Raw genomic sequence first — 23,462 nt, 5'->3', positions numbered from 1 at the left:
CAGTCACCTTGACAAAACCAGACATACTCATTCCTTCAACTAATAGTCTTTTGTGTGGATGTAGGAACCAAGGCTGAAGAACACAGTCACTGGTTTCCGGCTTCGTGGCACTAACACTTTAAGTTATTATAAACCATAATCAAATTCTAACCAAAATTCCCTGAACGGAAGTCCAGTGAAGAACAAGAAATGAGAATTACCTGACTCCACAGCTGACAAGCATTATTGCTTACATGAAGAATTAGAGAGGAAAGCAAAGGAATATTTTACGTTGCTTGAGGAGAGAACAGATTTCTCTTTGCAGGCCAAATTCTTTCTGTTTCCCTTTCAAAATAGTGCAAGCAAAAAGGCAGTGGGCAGAAGGGATAGTGAGGCTTTATTTGGCTAAACATTTTATACCGCTTGCCTATTTCCAAAAGATAGCATAATAATGTGTATTAAGCCACATGAGTTCAGCAAAATTCCTGAGATGGTTTAAAAATAATTATACAGTTAAATGCAATCCAATTTTGCCTTTGAGTTTTATTTCACAAGGATAAGCATGGTTTAGAAGCTGCTCAGACTTCAAGAAGCTCGCACAAGCACATTTTGATGAGTTGAGTGTCAATGTATCAGAAACATACGGATTTCATTTGCTTTGAAATACATATAAGCCTAAAAATCAAGTAGAACAGTGGTTGTCAAAACATATGCTCTGGGAAAAGCATGGTGCAGTGTTTTCCTCAAGCAGACTCAGTGAAATCCTTCTCATTTGTATCCTTTAATGGATTCTAGTCAAAACTTGGCACACGGTTGAATTTTACTTTTCCTCATTTTAATGTCTCATCTGAGAATAGCTCTTTTTTTTTTTTTAATTTTAGGCCTTATGGATCACCATTGTATTGCTTATGGATTTCTATTAAAAACATGAAACTAAAAAGGAAAAAAAAAAAGTCCTGTGTTCAAATTTACTCATTTAAGTGGATGTGAAGTTAACTGTATTTCTTTCCTTTAGGAGTTAATGAGCCGATATGAGGGGAAAAAAATTATTTATTTATTCTTTAAAAATTGTATAAGTTTACTTATTTATTTTGACAGAGAGCAGTGGAGGGGCAGAGAGAGAGGAAGAATGAAAATCCCAAGCAGGCTCTGTGCTGTCAGCACAGAGCCTAATGCGGGGCTCGAACTCACCAACTGTGAGATCATGACCTAAGCCGAAACCAAGAGCTGGACACGTCACCAACTGAGCCACCCAGGTGCCCTGGAAAACAATTATTTATATAAAGTCAACTATTGTGTTTGAAAGAAGGAGGTTCAGGAATGTGGATCTTGCTATATTATCTGTATTTTGCTGTAATGTTTCATATTTGAATTTTTTTTCCCCTACATGTTGATTTGATTATTATTTTCAACTGAAAGCTCTTGGAAAGTAGACTCTGTAAGTTTTATCTGCTTGTACGGTGTTTTGGTTTTTTTTTAAAGCCCCATATTTCTCTATGAACCATATAGTGACCAATGCAATTGCCTTAAAGAGTTTTCTAAGCATTATAAGACTTCATGATTATTGACAAAGAAACTCAAAACCCCAGTAACTCCTTCTTCCTTTATTACAAAGTTTACTTTTTTAAGTGCCAGGCATATTATCAGTTATACTTCAGAATCACACGGGATTATCTTTTATTTTTTTATTAAGCAAAAGTTTATGTGTACCCCAAAGGAAAAGAAATTGTCTATGTATGTATTCTCTGCCATTTTTAGAAAGGTCTACTTTTTTCCAGAGAAATGTAAAGGCATATTCTTGAAATGATTTTTTTATAGCGAACTCTACGGTCACAGCAGATTAGGCATCATTTTTATATTCAAACCCCTGCAGAGGTGTCATAATATTCCCTTTTATGCTCACAAAATCAGGTTACCACTGTGATATATTTCCCTAAAATCATTGTTTCATGTTAGCCCAACCTGTGTTTTCATAATCACATTAAACTACAGTGCATGGGGGACACCTGGGTGGCTCGGTCGGTTAAGCGTCCGACTTCAGCTCAGGTCATGATCTCACGGTCCGTGAGTTCGAGCCCCGCGTCGGGCTCTGTGCTGATGGCTCAGAGCCTGGAGCCTGTTTCAGATTCTGTGTCTCCCTCTCTCTCTGCCCCTCCCCTGTTCATGCTCTGTCTCTCTTTTGTCTCAAAAATAAATAAACGTTAAAAAAAATTTAAAAAAATGAAAAACTACAGTGCGTGGTACAAAACAGGGACTTTGTCACTGGCGGGTTTTTGAATAAGAAGGCACATGTTGCCTTGCACCGCCCCACCTAACCGTTAGCTGAGATGAAATGTATACCATACATGCAGCAAAATCCGATTAGTGTCTGGAACTTCCAGCGGGTGGACATTTACAGTCTGTTTTTCACTGTGTTTGCCTAAGAGCAGAAGCTTGAACTAAGTTATCACAAGAATTGCCCAACATCAAGCTTGTCAGCTGGTTTTTGACACCTACGTCAACACCAGATAGAAAGCAGTGATTGCAGCTCCCCAGCTACACCCCTCCACACACCCCCTCCACACACCCCTTGCTATCACTAATCACAGGGCTGCCAGACGGGACAATAAAATTATTTAGCCTTACTCTATTTTTCCCTAAGTTGTGTTTAAAGCTTTGCCTTTTGTATAATGTTCTCTTTTTAACCTCACCTAACTGTAGAGACCTACCCTAACCTCTCCTGACCATTAAAAAAGACGTAGCTTTAATTCTTGATGAGAAAAATCAAGCAATACATTAGAGATGGATAAAGCAATGTTCGAAAATTAGTATTTTTATAATTACTTACCCCAGGTACTTTGCTTTTTGTATTTGTATGGGCTTGTGGCACGTTTCAACTAGTTGACAAATGGTTTTGACAAATGCCTAGTCATTGTCTCACTGTCTCTCCACCTACATTTCCACTCACATCTCTGTTTGAAATCACAAGGTTAAAGGACAAGTTGTCCTAAGTATTGAAATCCCATATTTGTCTAGTGCTGAAGCATGTTGGAGGCAGGAACCACTCTCCTGCCAACTGCTTCAACCTTGACCCGCAGGACACCTATCATCTTCATTACAAGAGCGGTGATGCGTTGGTGGTGCATCTCCCCTGCCATTTACATTCTTCCCTGGAGTCAAGATATCCAGTGGACTGGAGAAATTCCAGAGAACCGCCCTACCTTACATAGAGGCAATGTCATGCAACTTGCTTTGAGAAGTAAAACGATACTTTGAGAAGCAACAAGATAGCAGAAAAACCATAACATCCACTTTGGGGTTTTTTCCCCTCTACCTTCCTCTACTAACTAGGCTTATAGCCTTGGGAAAGGAAATTTAAATTATCCATGTTTCTATTTTCTTTTGTGACAAATGAGATAGCTGCACAGGGTTAAGCCAGAGCCCCTCCCGCTGCCCCCGCTCCCCATAGCTCTAGCTTTCAAAGGTTCTATGACAACAGCGTGCTTTACCAATGGACAGGAAGAACACCAAACAGCAAGAATACAAATCCAGGTTCTCCACTACCCTACGATGCCTTGGGTTGCAACTTGCTTCATTTTCTTGGAGGTAGTAGTGAACCAAAGCATAAAGAATAATCTTAAGAAGTTACCTAATCCAAGCTTGGTGATATCCACTCCCCTGCTCACATAGGCACATACTTGTTAGAGTATTGAAAATGTTACAATTTCACTTTTCTATTATCAGGGAAGTTCACGGAAGAGTAGACACCAGAGAAAAATGTGTGTGGAGGGGCTTTTCTTTGATGATTGGATTTCTTTTTATAATCAGTCTTGGTAGTGAAGACACCAAGGACGACACAGGTCATTCCCGACTTTGCTCTCCCTCACAAGAACAACCAACAATTATTCAGGAATGGATCACCACTGAATCCTAGAACATAGGGGTGAGGCCAAACATCTCCTGGACCCCAGAGACCAAGACAGACTGCATTATAAAGAGAAGCAGCTAAATGTGCCAGCATTGTCCTTTCCCCAGGCCAGTCTCATGGAAAGGTCTCTCCTGAGCCTCTGGTTCCCACAGTAGGAAAAGAACACCCAAGGGCTACCACCAGCCCTCTCCAGTATTGTGGGTCACTTTGTGGGAGCCCCTACTCTGATCTCACACCATGGGGATTGCAGAGAAACCTGGGATTTCAACCACTGAAAATCTGACTGTGAAGAAGAAGGAAGGAGGGTCTTGTAACAACCAGCACAAGGATCTTGGCAGATGGAGTTCATACCTGCAGTGCTCAGGTAATGATCCCAACCAGCAGCTTTGTTCCTCTGCACAACTGAGTCAGAGGTTCAATCTGACCAGGGAACTTGGCAAAGTGCATATCTACCTGGTTCAGATTTTCAAACAAGGAATTCTGCTGTCCTTACAGCCAGGTTTTCCCATGCCCAGGCAAGAAGTGAAGTCACAGCCCCACCCACTGTGGAGAGTGTCTTCTGGTCCTTTCGGACCAGAAAGGTTGGTGACAACTATTAGAAGCTGTGCAGCTCAGCACCGTTCAAGGCTCAAGAAAAGCAGGCAGAGCTGAGAGTTTACAGAGCAAAGTCAGTGACCTTGTTTGGCCAGGGAACTTGGGGTTCAGGTTGGCTTGAGAAAAGACAACAAAGAGCTTTACTAGGTTTAGAGCTGCCTCCCCACTGTGTATAGGCAGGGAATCTAATCCATAGACACTCGAATTACTGAAGATAGCCTTTAGCTTCTCCCACAAGGGAAAATAACCAGAGCACAGGGGCAGCTGTGTAGCCAGTTCAACAGCCCTGTGTGCAGCAACATTTGAACGGAGAGTATATTGCATGGCTTCCCCCATCTGCAGAGCAAAACCAGTGGCCTCACCTGACCAGGGAATTCAGTGCACGCTCTGGTCTGATTCAGGTCCCCAAAAAATGAGTTGTACAGGCCCTGAGTCCTGTCCTGTTGCCCTGCCCAGGCAAGGAAGCTAATGTATAGTCTCATGTAGTCCTGAACCATCTAATAAGCCTAACCAGAGAATCCAACCAACCATGGAGCCCATCTTTCAGCTCACTTGGGTAAGGAATCAAGCTAGCAATCCTAGGCAAGTATTCTTAGCCAGTGGCATTCCCCCCCACCCCCACTCATTCCTGTCCCCAGAGCTCAAACAATTGCCTTGCACAAAAACAGACCATAATAGTAGTTCCATCTCCCCAAGGACATTACCAGTAGACACACCCAGAAATCCAAACTAAGCTGACTGGTGAAGAATGGTCTCTGCTAAAGCAAACCTGTGAAGTATGGAAGAGGAGTCCCATTACCCAAATGTGTATATATCAATATAAGGAATTAAGGAACACACACACACACACACACACACACACACACACGAATCAGATAAATATGTACCCACCAAATGAAATAATGAAGTTCCAATTACTGACCCTAAAAAGTGGGAATTTATGAACTATCAGACAAAGAATTCAGAATAATGCTCTCAAAGAAGTTTTGTGAACTACAAGAAAACACGGACAGATAACTAAACAAAATTAAGAAAACAAAGTATGAACAAAAGAAGTTTGACAAGGAAATAGCAACCATAAAAAAAAAAGAAACAAAGAAAAACGGAAATCCTGGTGTTGGAAAATAACTGAAGAATTCAGTACAGCATTTCAAAAGTAGACTCAATCATGCAGAAGAAAGAACCAGCAACTTGGAGTTGAGGACGCAAGGTGTAATCCAGTCAGAGGAGCAAAAAGAAAAAATAATGAAGAATGAAGAAGGCCTGTGGGGATTATAGGACACAATGAAGAGAAAAGAAACAGTATTCATATTACGGGAATTCCAGAAGAGAAGGGGATGGGAAGTGTATTTAAAGCAATAATGGTTGACAGCTTCCAAAACCTGGGGGGAGAAGTATACATCCAGATCCATGAGGCCCAGAGGATTTCAAATAAGTTGAACCCAGATGGAGCTACACTGAGACACATTATACTTAAATTGTCAAAAGTCAAAGACAAAGAAAGAATTGTAAGAGCAGCAGATAAAAGAGAGAAGTTATATGCAAAGGAACTCCACAAGACAATTGGCAGATTTCTCAACAGAAACTTTTCAGGCCAGGATAAAATGGAACTTCATATTCAAAATATTGAAGGAAAATAACAATCAACCAAATCCGATACCCAGAAAAGCTGTCCTTCAGAAATGAAGGAGGGATACCGACTTTCCCGAGCAAACAAAAGCTGAGGTAGTTCATTACCACTAGAACTGCCTTACAAGAAATGCTAAAGGGAGTTCTTTGAGTGGAAGTAAAATAATGCTAATTAACATAATAAAAATACAATAAGGTAGTGTAAATCTCACTGGTAATGGTAAATGGATAATCATAGTTAGATTCTGCAATAAGGTAACGGTGTACATAATTCACTTACAACTCTAGTTTAAAACTAAAAAGAAAAAAAAGAATGTAGAAAAACAATGGTACTACAATATTCTGTTAGTAGTTACACAATAAAAAAAGCATGCAAATTGTGACAAAAATAACCTCAAGTGTGAGGAGAAGTACAAGTGTAAAGGTATAAATTCTTTATGTTAGTTAATCTAAAGTTATGTTGTTATTAGTTTAATCAATCAAAAATAGATTGACAGCCCAAGAGTAATTATTAAAAATAAATATTTTGGGGCACCTGGGTAGCTCAGTCGGTGAAGCATCCAACTCAGGTCATGATCTCAGGGTTCAGGGGTTCGAGCCCTGCATCAGGCTCTGTGCTGATGGCTCAGAGCCTGCAGCCTGCTTCGGATTCTGTGTCTCCCTGTCTCTCTGCCCCTCCCTTGCTTATGCTCTCTCTTAATCTCTCTGTCTCTCTCTCTCAAAAATAAATAAACATTTAAAAATAAATAAATAATATTTTAAACATCTAATTCCAAGTAAAGTCATAACTGCAAATAGAGAACACAGCACATCAGCATGAATATAGAATATTCGTTGCATGAGTTGGGACAAATGAATCTGAAAGATGATTTTGTATAGAAGTAAATAAGAAGAATCTTACAAAAAAAAAGGAGAAGGATCCTGGGAATATCTGAAAACTTTCTTATTACACTGTTCAACCCTGCCACCCATAGTCCCCAGGTCACTGTTTGTTATAAAACTTTGTCAGAATGGCAAAAAGCCATGGAAGCTCTCATATCCTTAAAACAAAAAGTTCAATGACCCCTCTGGTGAACCTATTTCCAGAACGAGTACAAAATAATACCTTCTAGTATAAAATTGATTAGTTTTGTTGCTAAAGATGGAGAAGAGAACAAAATACAAAGATATTCGAAATTGTACTTTGTAGAAGAGACAAAAAATAGGTAAGCCTCACATATGAGTCAATAAAGCTTGGCAAACCAGCTACGAAGTTGAAGGCAAATATTATGCTAAGAGAAAATAGAATTATCTCCTCCCCAAATCTCTTTACTAAATACCACCAGTGAATGGCAAATATTACAAAGACACTGTCTTATCTAGGGGTTTGGGTTAATAGGTAGCACAAAAGACAAAGCAATAGCATTCCCCTTGAAAATCTCTTGCGATGGTGATGTTGGGATGTCATCGGTCACCACACAAGAGACAAATAATCTCTTACTCATTACAAGACCAGTTTTTCCTCCAACACTGGGACAGATTACTCCTTCTTGGTTGGCACTGCATGAGGTGGACAGATTGCATTTAGAGACCATGGTATACAAAATATATGTACCTTTAAACCACAGAGTCATACTTGGTGGAACTTGCTAACTGAATTGTTCCCCTCTCTCTCACTTTCTGTCTGTAATAAGGTTGAATCTCCCTAAATTAAATGGGCCAGGGACACAACACTTTTGCATCAGTGTGTTTTAATGAAAGAGCAAATCTTGTGCATGTCTTCCTATCTGTCATATTTTGCTTCATACTTCAATAATTATGGTGAAGTTCTTGAAATATATGTGAAAGAAATGTACTAGACAACTTTGTTATGGGGGAAGACACATTTCATTTTATTTTATTTTTTAAATGTTTATTTTGAGAGAGAGAGAGAGAGTGAGCAGAGGAGGGGCAGAGAGAGGTGGGGGCAGAGAGAATTCCAGGCAGGCTCCATACTGTCAGCACAGAGCCCAATGCGGGGCTCATGAACTGTGGGATCACGACCTGAGCTGAAATCAAGAGTTGGGTTCTTAACTAACTGAGCCATTCAGGCACCGCAAAGGAGATAGATTTCAATTAAAGGATATTTAATAAACTAGATATCAGCTGAAAAAACATGTACTGAGATTAGTGCTGATGTTAGCGATGTGTGAAGCAAATTAAAAAACAAAACAAAACAAAAAACATGGCATCTGAATGCCAATCCACTTATTTATTTACAGGGGACAGCAGCCAGCTTGATGCTTATAATGACATTTGACTCAGTCTATAATTCCAAACATTTTCTCAAGTAGCTCATCCCAGTGCCATATTAGTACCTGAACAGACAGAATCTTTCTCTCTTTCTCTGCACCGGTTTCTTTATGTGAATCTACTACAGTTGTCTCAGCCTTGGTGGTGGGGAGCAGTACTGAAAAAAATGAGGGGGAAATTAAGCTGTCCAGGTTCTGGTAAAATAAATTCAAATCAAAAGTGGAGGTGTAGAACCTTAGGTCCAAGTTAATTCACCAATTCAGTTATAATGAACCAAAGATAATATTCTGACCCCAATTTCTATTGGTGTCTATTTCTTGAGTGTCTCAGAACCCTGAGGGAAAATAAATGAGATTAATTCCTGAGCCTGAGCACATGACACACTGGCCAAGAGACCTTGAAAATGAACTAGCAGAACTAACATAGGGTTATGAAGATACCATAGGGTAGTGGGGCTTTTCGGTTGGTTGTAGCATTTGGTGACTGCAAATGAATGGCTAGCTTTGTAACCAATGTGTATTGCAAAATTTCAGCTCACTAGACTATAAAGAATAGCAGTCCCCCCAACTGTGTTTGTTAACCTACCCCATTTCTGTCTGAGGAGGACTCAATTCTCTCTCAGGCCAATTCCATAACTTTCCAATACCTTTGATTATTAGATAAGTCTCATTTTAGCTCCTATAGCTATATACAGTTCTTTATTTTTTTCTGCTTTATTGAGGTGTTATTGGCATAGAATGGGTTGCACATGTTTCAGGGGTACAATTCAATACGTTCTGACACATATAAGCATCTGTGAAACTGTCCCCAAGGTCAAGGTAGTGAATACAACCATCACTCTGCAAAGTTCCCTCTTGCCCCTCGGAAACTCTCTCTCCTACCCCTTCCTAACCCCTCCTTCCCTTAAACAGCATGCAGTCATTTTGTTCTCTGGTTTCTTACCCTCAGCCCAAATATTTTGAGGTTTATCCATGTTGTTGTGTGTACCGATAGTTCATCTCTTTTTCTTGACTCGTTGTATTCAATTACATGGTTATACCAAAATTTGTATATCTGTTTGTATGTTGACAGACATTTGCGTTGTTTCCAGTTTGAGGTTATTACAAATAAAGCTGCTGTGAAAATTTGTGTACAAGTTTTTATATGGGCACCTGTGCTTTTATTTATTATTTTATTTTATTTTATTTTATTTTATTTTATTTTAAAGAGACACAGAGAGAGCATGAGCAGGGGAGAGGAGCAAAGGGAGAGAGAGAGAGCATCTTAAGCAGGCTTCACCCTCAGCACAGAGCCCAATTCAAAGCTGACCCCACGACACTGGAATCATGACCTGTGCTGAAATCAAGACTCAGACGCTCAGTTGACTGAGCCACCCAGGCGCCCCTTTTTAAATTTAGTTTAATTTAATTTAATTTAATTTAATTTTATTTTATTTTATTTTATTAATTTTTCATTGCACCTTTGCTTTTAAAATTTTAGATAAATACCTAATTGAGGAAAGGCTGGGTCATATTATAGGTATTAGCTTAATGTATTTTTTAAAAACTGCCAAATTGTTTTCCAACATATTTGTATAATCCTATCAAAAGGGTTGAGAGTTCCAGTGCCTCCAAGTCCTCCAAGCTAATGTGTGAAATAGTCAATATTTTTGATTTTAGTCGTTCTGATAGGAATGTATTGGTATCTCATTTTGGTTTTAATTTGCACTTCCATAATGACCAACAATTTTGAGCATCTCGGCCAAAAGTCCCATCCAGTTCGTTTCAAAACTTTAATCTCATATCTATTTCAAAGCTAGCCACCTCTCTTCACCCCAACAGAGGAGCCAGTCTAGGGAACAGAGGGAGGCACGAGATGGACTTCTGACTTTGGAGAATCAGAGACAGACAGACATTTCATTACTATAATCTGCAGGGATACGGTCCCTTTCTGTAGACCATCTCAACTGCCAGTCTAGTTCACTGTCTTGGTGGGAATAGTTGAAGACAGATCACTCTGGAGAAACTTCCTTAGTCATTGGTAGCCCCTTTCAAGAGCTGGTCATAACTTCCAGCCAGCTGGTAACCTCGTATCAAGTTGCTCTAATGTGTCCACCTCCTTGTCCCCAACACTGCCACGGTCCTGGCAATGCCGACAATCTACCCTGCGATGCTGTTCTCTGGTCAGTGGGCACATGAAGGTCAAGCTCTGTCCTCTTCTTAAATCAAGAACTCAGTATGGTTTCTGGTGGGATTTTAGCTCCCTGAGTGTCTCAGCCCCACACCAACATTACCTCTTTATTCTCTTAAGCCAGCAGCCAATCAGGTCGCCCAGTTTGTTGACCCAATATATGTTAAATAGTGAGCTTCCATGCTAATCTCTCCTTCCCATCTTTAGAAATGATTTTCCTGGGTCATCCCCATCCTTGGCTCTAGGGAAGGTTGGGAATCACTTGTTTCCATGAATGTCACATCCTGCCAAAGCCCACATCTCTCACCCAGGCCCCAACTGCTGGTGTCTCTGAACTTAGAATGTAGGATACTCAGCCCCTGTTTGCCGCGGGCTTGGCTTTAACAGCAATTCTGAGACAACAAGAAAAATCCCACTTACTATCTGTTACCCTGCCACAGCGGCAGCAGAATTCGAGGCATATGGCTGTTTTTAATAGACATGAGTCCTTGTACGCTCTGATGTGTGAATTCTGCGGCTGAATTTAACCTCACCTGAACTGGGGGGAACTTGCAGTTGTAGCTGAGGCAGGTATTATATTTCGAGTAAAATGGTATTTTAGTTGTGTGGACTTTCTAGATTCTTGCTTTTTGCTGCCTATTTATTAGCAAGGAATGTAATTTAGGACATTACATTTCATGGGATATAGAACTTTAATGTCTGACATTTGAGCTCATATTTACCCTAAAACTGCCTTTTTCCTTTATATGGTTTTGATTTTTGTCCAGTTCCATTTCAAGAACTACATGGGGGGTTAACCACTCTGTTTCCTGCGGCTTCTGGAGGATCACTCTGTCACAGGGTCACGTTGGCTCTGGTTTGTTAATTCGATAAGCTCTAATCATATCTATAGATTTCAGGGGCTGAAACAATGAGTTCAGCCACAGAGGAGTGACAGATTTCAACCAGAACTGGATAATAAGAAGTCTTTTTCATTTCTTTGGGCTGAAGAGATTCATCTCAGTTAATTAAAACCCAAAAGCTAAAAAGGAACTACTAAAAAATGAATATAAAACTGTGCCTGGACCACTTGGCTTCTAGAAATTAGGTTGGTTCAATAATCACAATTGGGGCACCTGGGTGGCTCAGTCGGTTAAGCGTCCGACTTCAGCTCAGGTCATGATCTCACAGTTCATGGGTTTGAGCCCTGCGTAGGGCTCTGTGCCGACAGCTCAGAGCCTGGAGCCTGCTTCGGATTCTGTGTCTCCCTCTCTCTCTGCTCCTCCCTCGATCATGCTCTGCCTTTCTCTGCCTCTCAAAAATAAATAAAAGTTAAAATTTTTTTAAAAAAAATCAGGATTGGATTAAAAATGTCTTGATCTTAGATCAGTACAGAAGCTATGACATAATTAAAGACAAATAATGGCAATTAAGCTTAATTACATTATTTTCCCCAATACTTTTCCTGATTTTATCATGTAAAAATGTGTTAATTATAAAAATTCAAGTAAAATCTAAAGAAAATTAAAATCCCCAAATTCCTATCACCCAAAAATAAAATAGCCAAAATTAAATAGTCAAAAGTAAGTAACTTCCAGCCATCTCTCTCTGCTGAAAGAAAAAAGGAAGGGAAAGAGGAAAAAAATCAAAACAAGTAAACAAACAAAAAAACACTAGGATCATGGTGTACATGTAATTTTTTTTAAGTCAGTAATGATTTTATTTGCTTATTTTTTGAGAGAGAATGTACATACTCACACATGGGAGGGGTTGAGGGAGAGGGAAAGGAATCTCAAGCAGGCTCCATGCCCAGCCGGGAAGCCCAACCCAGGGCTTGATCTTACCACCTTGAGATCACAACCTGAGCCAAAATCAAGAGTCAGACGCTTAACCAACTAAGCTACCCAGGTGCCCCACATTATTTTTTAATTAACGGTATTCAGTATAACTGTAATTCGACCAAAGAAAAAGTTCGTAATGAAAAACTGATAGAACTGATAAATTTGAGATTAGTCTTTCTTTATTAAAAATATGTTTCTTAAAAATGTCTCCAAAATCAAGAAAAAATAAAAATCTTTAAGAAGTTGGAATATTCAATATCACAATATTATTATGATCTTATCGGTACCTTTAGATACCTTATTTATTACCCATTTATTATTACTTATTTATTAATACAGAATTCCTTTAGATACCTACAGATAACTTTGGGATGTTTTGAAAGATGATGACCTCAGCACTTACAGTTAGACATTTGCATGTTTCCAGACCCACATACTAGGTTGGATTCATTACATTTTTGTATCGTCAAGGTTTACGTCATTCACGTTCTATTCTGTAACCCAAATTCCCACATTGGCCAGTACGAGTTCGTACGTTCTTAAAATGGATACAAAACTCTGCCAGTTCAGCCCGGCAGTTTCTCAACTGGAGTCTGTGGGCTCTCCAATAGTGCCGTGTCCCTCTATGTGATGTAATTTTTTAAAATTATTTATTAAGTTTGAGGGAGAGGGAGAGAGTGCACGCACATAAGCAGGAGACAGGCAGAGAGAGAGAGAGAGAGAGAGAGAGAGAGAGAGAATCTCAAGCAGAGCTGTCAGTGCAGAGCCTGATTTGAGGCTCTGTCCCACGAACCTTGAGATCATCACCTACAGCTGAAATCAAGAGTCAGACACTTAATCAATGGAGCCACTGAGGGACCCCTTCACCTGTGATGCACTCCTCTTGATATCACACCTTTTAGTTGTTCCCTTTCCTTCCTCTCTTAATTCCCCATTCCCTTATTCTTCCCAAATAAATTTCTTGCAGTCAAATCCTTGTCTCAAGTGTTTGTTTCTGAGAAATTCCAAGGTAGGATCCTGGAAAATTGTCTTTTGTCTAAAGACATGTCAACAACATTCTTTAAAACACTGTTGAAGATGTCGTCAACCATGCACACTTCAATAACCAGTGGGATAATATATATGATAAAACAGTACTCTAATTATTGATATGCTCCTAAGCCTGACCCAAAGGTATAAGATAATTCCTTCTGCATAGTCTCTTTAAGGTTCCAGGGAATTTTACACTAATTTAAAAATGCCATTAAAAATATATTATATGTACATACACCACATATGGGCACTTTAAATTTGGGTACTTAAATGGACAGATTTCTGTTCTGCTGTACCTATGCAGAAGAGCTTACTTAACTCCTGAATCATCCATCAATGAGGCTTCTGTGGCTGAGTAAATTGTACTCCAAATAGAGGGATGGCTTTTACATTGTTGTCCACGTGAATCGCGCCTTGTGGGTCTACAATATGTAACACGTTGGGTGGGTTTACAACTATACAACATGTAGTTGTAACAGGAATGCTTCCTCTTTTAGATATTACTGCCAAATTACTTAAATATAAAATGATGTGAAACAGTCTGTCAAGTTGAACACCCCCACCCCGCAAAGTTAATGTTAAATTATTGATGTCAAATTTCCTTTTATTCAGTGCTCTTTTCATTGTCCTGAGTTGCTTTATCTGATGCCGGAATGTACTCACTGAATCATATTTTAAACCAGTATTCTCTATGATTCTATATGTGCCTCAAAGTATAATCACATTGGAACTAGATAAAGGGGCTCTGTCAAGTTCAATTTAGCCAAGATGACCTCCTCAACAATACTTCAAAGATTTTATTCACATAATTCATAGAGGCGGATTAGAATATGCACTCGGTTAAAAAAGATCACTTTGCTGTTCTGATGATCATGCACAATCTTACTGCTAAAAAACTCTGTTGTAAGTTTCCCACATGAACGAGTGGAGTTTCTCATGGGAAATGTTATGTAACTTTCTGAAAGAAATTTATACTAAACCTTGTATTCATCTAAAAATCAACAACTAAAACAGTACCTTCAATTGAAAACCGTATTAGAATATTACAGAATACTAAATATCCACTAAGCCTGTAGCGAATGGGGTTTAAAAAATAATTTTGGTCAACAATTTCAATTGCCTTCTTGACTATATAAGTAAACCTTAGAGCAGACGTTGAAAATTTGCAGCCCTGAGGTATGATTCAGGCTATATTTGTGTCTTGCTATCCGGCTCAGTGTTCTTGAATTTTTGTATTGGAATGCTTTATTAGTTCCCTCGTCTTCCTCCCCAACCTCATTATGGTCCGATGCCCATCTGGATTCACATTTTGGTGTTAGCTGCCTGGCCTCCCTGGAAGGCTGACATGGCAGCTTCTGCCATAGAACTGGGGGCCCTGTAGATTTTTTCGAGAGCCATACTTACATGCACATATTAACAAAATACAGACATCTCTTTGTGTCCTTTCAGAAACTATTACATACCAGCAGACGCTCTGATATACTTAAAGCTTAAAATTAAAATGTTGTCATTTCAAGATTTTTTTCTTCTCTCCTATTTTTCTTCTGCTAGCTGCTTTTTCACGAAGGTGCTCCACATTGTGAGAAGACTAGTAAGAAGGTCTACACAGGGCCAGGAGAAGGGGAAGCAGTGGGGATCAAGAGGTACAAACGCCCACTTATAAAATACATCAGTCATGGGGATGTAACACACAGACGGTGCAAAGAGTCAGGAATAATACTGTATTGTAAACTTGAAAGACGCTGAGAAGGTCAATCTCAAGACTGCCCTTCGCAAGAAAAAGAATTTTGTACCTTTGTACGGTGGCAGATGGTAACTAGACTTATCGTGGTGAGCATTTTGCAGTGGAGACAAATGTTGAATCGCTATGTCATACACATGAAACTAATACAATGTCGTCTGTCAGTTATACTTCAATTTAAAAAAAGAAGAAGGGGGTGAAGCACGACCAGCATGCGGAAGTCCTTTTGGCCAGTCCATGGAGTCACGGGTCATGCTGTGCAGTCACTGCTGCTGACAATGGAAAATGGTGCCAAAGATGGAACCATTGCTGAAGGGCTTATTTGGACAGATTAATTTGGTTTAAAAGGTCAGTTTCTAAAACCCTATTTTATTTGTCTCCATGTAATGTTAAAGATAATGCTACATTACATGCTTTACATGTATAACCTAAGAATTACGAGGTAGATTTTTTGAAATGTTTAGTTTTTTGAGAGAGAGAGAGAGAGAGAGAGAGAGAGGCAGAGCATAAGCAGGGGAGGGGCAGAGAGTGGGGGAGACACAGAATCTGAAACAGGCTCCAGGCTCCGAGCTGTCAGCACAGAGCCTGATGTGGTGTTGGAACTCATGAACCCTGAGATCATGACCTAAGCTGAAGCGGGACGCTTAGCCAACTGAGCCACCCAGGTGACCCCAGTAGGTTTTTAATTTTAACTCATTTCTGGAACTGAAGTTTAAACTGATGGGGGTATGAAATGATGCAAGAGTAAAACCTCAGTGACTTAACTTGTTCACAGTTTTTGCGTGCCTGTGTATTTCCTCACAATCTTTTGAAGGAGTTAAAGTATTATGATTCCCATTGCTCAGAAAAAAGAAACTGAAAAAATGCAGTTGAGAACTTTTTGTTCAAAATTATACATTTAGTGAAGTCAGCAACCAATAGGATTGATTTGTACTTTTCACTGTACCTCTGTATGCAATTGTATCCTTTTTTAAAAATTTTTTTTAATGCTTATATTTTGAGAGAGAGAGAGAGAGAGAGAGAGACAGCACAAGCAGGGAGGGGCAGAGAGAGAGGGGGACACAGAATCTGAAACAGGATCCAGGCTCTAAGTTGTCAGCACAGAGCCTGACGCGGGGCTCGAACCGACAAACTGTGAGATCATGACCTGAGCCAAAGTTGGACGCTTAACCAACTGAGCCATCCAGGTGCCCCTCAATTGTATCCTTTTATTTCATGGAAGGATAAAAATTAACCTAAGCAGAACTGGAGTGCTTTCCAGATTAGGCCAGAATCCTATTCAGGTTTAGCCTGGTTATATAAGAGTTCTCTTGGGGCACCTGGGTGGCTCAGTCAGTTAAGCATCAGGCTCTTGATTTTGGCTCAGGTCATGATCTCACGGTTCATGAGGTCAAGCCCTGCATTGGCCTCTGCACTGACAGTGTGGAATGTGCTTGGGATTCTCTCTCTCCCTCACTCTCTCTCTCTCTGCCCCTCTCCTGCTCACGTGCATGCTCACACTCTCTCTCTCTCAAAATAAACCAAAAAAAAAAAAAAGAGAGAGAGAGAGGGAATTCTCCCTCCAGTTCCATGCAAAATCACAAAAGGTCAGGTTTCCTCTTAAGCATCTGGAAAAAAATGCACAGTTGCTCTGCACAGTGTGGTCTGATTTGATAGTTGAGATTAGGGGACAAGCCACTGAGAGTCAGCAGCTCCGACTCTCCCGTATAATTAAGGGAGAATCCCAGGTGTTCTGGCCCTCCCTGAGTGAGCCAGCATTGACTTGTTATGAAGAAGTGTGGTGGACCAGACTGCTCATCGTTAAAGCAGACTTTGCCTCCCTGTCTGGGACACAAAAGGGGGAAAAAAGACTAATGAGCCAAGAGGCATCAATTCATGCCAATCCAAATATAAAAGCAAAACGGGTGGGATCTTTTGAAATATCCTCTCTGAGGCACGTAGCCCCTGAGGTCTCAGGACACATTACCAACTCGTGGAGCTTTTTAAGGAGTGGATCTTGCGAGTCTAAGCCAGACAGTCAAACACATCAAAGTCATGCTTCGCAGGGAGCCAACTGCCCATCCTTCCCTCCACCACCAGAGGCTCATTTACTTTGCATTGTTTGATCTCAAAGAATTTACATTTTTTTTTAGGCTTATTTATTTATTGAGAGAAACAGAGAGAAAGAGAGAGAGCAGAGGGAGAGAGAATCCCAAGCAGGCTCCGTGCCAGCACGGAGGCAGACTCGGGGCTGGATCTCACAAACTGTGAGATCTTGACCTGAGCTGAAATCAAGAGTAGGACCCTTCGCCGACTGAGCTACCCAGGTGCCCCTCAAAGAATTTAATTTTTTGACGAGGCTACCAAGAAGCCCTGGAAGGTGCTAGACAGTAACATTTTCCACATGAATATTTTGAGACTTAAGTTTTGCAACTTAGAATTCACAGCCCTGTGCAAGAAGTTGTTGCTAAGTAGAAATTGGAATTTAGATATTTTTTCAGACTGATGCTAGCACTTTGGGGTAGGTGATTCTAAATTTTTTTTTAGTGTTTATTTTATTTTATTTTTTTAATTTTTTTAACGTTTATTTATTATTGAGAGACAGAGAGACACAGAGCATGAGCAAGGGAGGGGGAGAGAGAGGAGAAGACACAGAATCTGAAGTAGGCTCCAGGCTCTGAGCTGTCAGCTCAGAGCCTGACTCAGGACTCGAACTCACAAACCATGAGATCATGACCTGAGCCGATTAGCCGACTGAGCTGCTCAGGCGCCCCTGGGGTGGCTGTTTCTAATACAGCTAGTTTTATGAATCTGTGACATGGGTGGTCAGTTCAGTATCTTAAAAGTTCAAACCCACGGCCTACCCTTTTCATCATCGTGGCTTCATTCCTTTGGACTTAGAAGTTTCTGAACCACGTAATCCTTTTGCTGCCACAACTTAGAATTGAACCTGCTTTTCTGAATTTCTTATCTAGGGGTTTTTCACTTCATTCTGATGCTGTCCCTTAGCTGATAGCCCTTGAGAACAAGAAAAGGACTTACATGAGAAGCATGGCTTCAGAGGTGCAGGAAGTGGTCCCAGGAGGACATGGAACTGACATAGATAATTAGGTTCCAATGACGAGATGAGTCTTGTTGCATGTAGGATTTCTGTTCCCACTTTTTGGAACTGAAATATCTCCCCTGATTTGATTGAGTCTATAACGCCTTTCCTCCTTACACTATGCAGTGACATGTTTTTAAAATGGAAGATGAATGAATTTAATAGGAAGAATGGTGACCCTCTCTCTCCCCCACAGAAATCACAAAACCGAGGTTAAGAAAAAATGTTGTCAAGTCAGCACTGGTGTGGCCAGAGAAAGCAAATTAGCAGGAGGCCAGGGACTAGAAATGAGAAACAAAGTCAGAGCCTGGAATATGGCAGAGTAGGTGAGGTGGACCAACCATCTCAGTTTCTCTGGAAATGGAGGGTTTCCTGAGGCCTAGGACTTTTAGTGCTGAAACTGGAAAAATCCCAGGCAAATCAGAATGGTTGGTTAACCTAGGTAGGTGGCAATTTAAATAAACACTGAGCCCTGTTCTTTACATGGGTGGGACTCTCCATTCAAAGGATTACCTGGTTGAGGAAAATGTTTCCTCAGTGAAAACACCATGCTGTGTCATTGTCCAGGAGCATGCATTTGAAGCACACGTTCCAGAAGCTTGGTCAGAAGCAGGGTAAAGATCTGGCTGGCAACGTGCATATACTTTTAGTTTCTAGCTTCAAGTCCGGAGTATGGTACAGTCTGGAAGGAAGCAGTAGGACAGAAGTGGATGGAAAGCAGGCAGAAGTCATTCTGGAGGTGATTGAGTGCATCGAGGCACAGGAGATTGTGTGGACCTGAGTCCCTTTCAGGGCATAGTGCTCATTCCAGACAAATCGGTTGATGAATTTTACCCCAGGCCTACTCGGTGCTTTCTACCTCCTCTCTCTCCGAATGCCTTCCTCTTGCTTGTACAGCTGCAGAAAAGAAATACTATTTACCCTGAAAGGATCTTTTGAAATTCTGCTTCTTCAGAAAAGGTATTTCTGACCAATTCTCTCCTCTAAGCTCCCACAAGGGGAATCCTCTTGCCTCATTTGGTGTCTGCCTTCTGGTTGTATCAATGTCTTATCTCTTCAGCTGGGTTGTGAAAGGTGGGCTGTCTGAACTTTTCTTTCCTTATTAAAAATTGCCTCTGATCTGTTTCACAGTGTCCAGCCCAGAATTGGCTCGCCGATTATCTAAAACAGCACTGTCCAATAGAAACATAAGATGAGCCACGTTTGTAATTTAAAGTTTTCTAGCAGTCGTGTTGACAAAAAAAAAAAAAAAAAAAAATCAAAAGAAGCAAGTAAAAATAATTTTAATAATATACATTACTTAGCCCAGGATCTCCCAAACATGATTTCAACATGTAATCAATGGGAAAAAACTCTTAATGAGACAGTTTTACATGATTTTGATTGTCCTAAGTCTTTGAAATTCGGTATGTAGTTCACTCTTCAGCACATCTCAATTTGGACTAGTCACAAATCAAGGGCTCAAGAGCTACATGTGGCCAATGGCTACCATATCAGACAGCACAGATCTGAATGATAATTTGAGGAAATGTATTGAAGCAGTTGATGGAGACTTCCATGACAGAAGAGTTTAGTTTGGTTTTATCATCAATAAAAAGTTTTTTAAAAGACTACAATAGTATTTCTTAACATGATGAAGATAGAGATTAAGGATACAAATTCATAGAAGTCAAAAGAAAGGAGTGTTTCCGTTATAAAGAATAAACAAACAGAGGAATAGTAGCAGAACTTTGTGGATGACAGAACAAAAATAAATAAAGGAGAGAAACAAGTAAATAATAACTCAAGGTATTAAGCCTAGAGTACCAGGAGAATGGTAAGATGGAAGTCAGAGAGGGAGACGAGTGGAAGAAAGAGAGGGAATTTGTTTTCAACCACATAATTTCAGGCGCTGGGAAATTCACCTCACCAGAGACACAGTTTGGAGCAAGGATGAAAGATGAGGCTTAGTAAAGTAGCTTTTCGGATCAAGGCCATTAAGTTGGTTGCGACTTAGGATCTTACGATTGTGAAGGCAGATAGAGACAAGAGTGATTCAAAAATTTAATCTTAAGAGTTCCATAATTAGCAAGCAGGACAAAAAGTCATAAGAATGGTAGGAAAAAAATGAAGAGATCACGGAAGTCAGGAGGGTGGGGGAGACCATTTCAAAACAGGGACAGCAAGCAGGAGAGAATTTGAGGCAGAATAAGAACAGAGAAAAGCCCATTGGACGTTCTTAGGAAGCCATCTCTGAAGCAATTAGAATCTTGTTCAAGGCTGAAGGAACAAAGAGGATTTACATTAGCTGAGCTCTCTTCCAAACTCCTGGTTTTCAATCCTTAGACCAATAGGCCGACTGAAGACGTTTGGATTGAGAAAGCTGACTTTTTCCAGCAGATACAGTCCCAGCAGGAATCCTGGCAGAAGGAAACAGAGACCAGCACAGAGCGGGTGGAGCTCTGGGTGATTCTTGATTAATGGCCAATGTAAAGAAACCCCAGAAACAAGCCAAGTGACAGGATGCAGGGAAATTCGTAGGGAGAGCAGCACAGGACTGAAAAACCGTTGCGAAACCATTATTTGGTCTTAGTTAAAAGACAAGCAGAAAAATACAAATTTAAAACATAATTTTTAAGGATTTACTGTGGGTTTTTTCCAACCATTTTTTCAATATTTTATTGCTTATCTTCAGGGATGGGCAAACATGGAACGTATCCAGTGGAAAATTGCCTTTAAGTTTTGACACGTTTTTGAAAGGGGAATGGAGAACAACACTAGCCCGAAAAGTCCTGGAAACCCTAGCGGCCTGAAACTCAGATCCAATCCTTTTTGTCTTTCAAGCCAATTCAATTATAACAGTGTCCAGTATCCAAAGATCTAAAAAAAAAAAAAAAATGGGGATCTTAGCTTTTTGTCTTAGTGCAACTAGCTTCCAGATAATGGAGTCAAATTAGAACTTACAAGAATCAACTCAGGTCTTGGTAGTTGCAAGTAAGTCCCTCATTCACGGACATGAAATTTACTTTGGTTGTATTTGGCAAGTGTAGGAGTAAAGGGTGTGGAACTTATTGAGCCACAAAAGTCCCTTGAAATCCCCTGCAATTTCATAAAACTTAGCAGTTCCGATATGCACAAATGTTTCTGAAATCTTTGGAAGACAACAACCTAGATCACTCCTGCTGCTGAAAATGACTAAGCTGGATTTTCTGTTTCATTCCTAAGGAGGAAGGTAGACGGATGAAAGTGAAAAGTGTGGACTCCAGACAGGATGAGGTAGAAGGAGGTGGGTGAAAACAGTATTCAAGGGGGAAGAAGATGCAAATTCCATTCTGGGTAGCAGGAACAGAGTAGTGCAAATGGAAACGCAGATGAAGTCAAAATAGCTTCACCCATTTCAAATGTTTTGTTTCTAACTCTTCTGTTTCCCTTGTCTCTCATAGTCCTTCTTAAAGACTCAAAATAATAGATCTGCGACTGTTCTATTCTTTCTTCATCTGAACACATTTTAAAAGTTGAGAAGTAACCAAAAATGAGATGTGAGATAAATAGTTAATCAATAACTTCAGACAGGAAAAGGAATACCTAAGTCGAACTCTAGTGCGTCAAGAGAGCTATCAAACATTGTGCTTCTTAGAAATGACTTGCTCATTTTTGCTTAGAGATGAAACAGCTTATTATTCATACATATGCACACAATGTGTTCGTGTTTCAGGAAGCACCAAAATCAGATAGTCAGATTACTAGATAAACTCAAAGATTGGTATTCTGACTAAATTGGCAGTTTTTAAATGTCAGGTAGATTAGTTTACCTCAAATCATTGTCATGCAACCTCATCACAGACTGTCCCTTCAGGGTGTTTAGATAAAAACGTGTAGGAAAATAATCTCTTAAATTTAAAATAGCAACCCTTATTTATTGTTTTTAAGAAAACGGGGCAGAAAATTTTATATCAGATCCCTTGCCCTTAGAAATTAGACATACTCTCTTAAGTCTTCTTCACCCCTTGGTGCAATGCCTCCCAACCCTCATGGGATGAGTAAATTTGTGTCAGATTCACCACGTATCTCTTCCTTCTATATCACTAATGATTATTTGCCTGAGAAATCTGTTTTATACTGTAAAACTAAGTTTATATTGACAAAAACTCTTACTTAGGACATTTAACAGAACAGAAAACAAATATCCTTGCAGTCATGGTTCACTTTGGACCTTCTAGCTCTTCAATGGGCTCTGTTGCCTGGCTTCCTGAGTTGCTCAACAATGGAAATAGTCACTGAGCTTTTGTGCATGTAGCATTTTTTGGAGTGAAGCCCCAAATCTTTAATGAGATTCTGTTGGTAACACACGGCCGTCTTAAAGAAGTTAAGAATGATTTAGAACATCACATTAAAAATATGTGTAATGCATCAATATGAACCTGGCACTTCGCCAAAGTTAATAGCATTATTAGGTGAATAAAAAGGATGTTTACCATCACGTCAAACAAAATACGGTGGATCTTGCTCTCAAACAGAAATAATAACATATACTCACTGCTGACTTCAGGCCCATGTTTTGTCCCCTTTTGGGTTAAAACCAGCAGTTTCACATTGTGACTTCAATCTTATCAGAGACTCCTAAAGTAAACAATAGCGCAGTATGAGAAACCTTGATTGTGTAACTTCTGCTCTTTTTTGGAAAAAGCAAGTATCCCTTTCTTATTGCCCACCCTCAAAGTGTCATGACAGCCTATTCACATTACTGGAATTTTCAGAATAGCAGCTGCACATTTTTAGAAACTTTCATGCTTTTTACTGGTGAAGTAGTACTGTTGGACAAAGCATACCCGTCTGGGCTTCTATTTATCATTATCATTAGCATGTTATGATTACTCTTATTTACAAATTCTTCTCTGCAGGACAAGTAAACAGGGGGACAAAAACCCCACTTGGAAGAATTCCCCTTAGAGCTTTGGCAACGCCCCGGAGGTTGGGTCCCCCGAGGGAGGCAGGAATTCACTCTTCCCTGGAGCCAAACCTTGCTTCCCAGACCCGACGCCCCTGGAGCCGGCCGCACGCCCCGCGCCCAGCGGGCGGAGCCCGAGGGAGCGCACGGCCGCGGTGCCCGGGCTCGGGGCTGCAGAGCGCCCCCGCGGCGCTGCGGCCGGACGCCGCCTACCCCGGGGATTGGCCCGCGCGGCCGGGACGGGGGGCGGCCGGCGCGGGGGAGGGAGGAGGCGGCCCCGCCCTGCCCCGCGCCCCGCCCCCCGCACGGCT

The 23,462-nt window shown here is 40.5% G+C and overlaps 1 long non-coding RNA gene across 1 annotated transcript; it reads right to left on the bottom strand.

Moving 5' to 3' along the window:
- Window positions 1-922: 922 nt before the first annotated feature.
- LOC109277204 (uncharacterized) lies at window positions 923-23,377 on the bottom strand. The gene is made up of 4 exons (XR_002085033.2): window positions 23,224-23,377; window positions 22,741-22,823; window positions 18,738-18,906; window positions 923-1,240 (listed from the first exon to the last, which is right to left on the bottom strand). It is a non-coding gene; the product is annotated as an uncharacterized LOC109277204 (long non-coding RNA).
- Between the last annotated feature and the right edge of the window lie 85 nt (window positions 23,378-23,462).

This window comes from Panthera pardus, unplaced genomic scaffold (genome assembly GCF_024362965.1).
Source record: "Panthera pardus isolate Hobbes unplaced genomic scaffold, ASM2436296v1 HiC_scaffold_13, whole genome shotgun sequence".
Lineage (NCBI taxonomy): Eukaryota > Metazoa > Chordata > Mammalia > Carnivora > Felidae > Panthera > Panthera pardus.
Note: the sequence above shows the minus strand (reverse complement) of the source record. Positions and strands in the feature narration are given on the sequence as shown.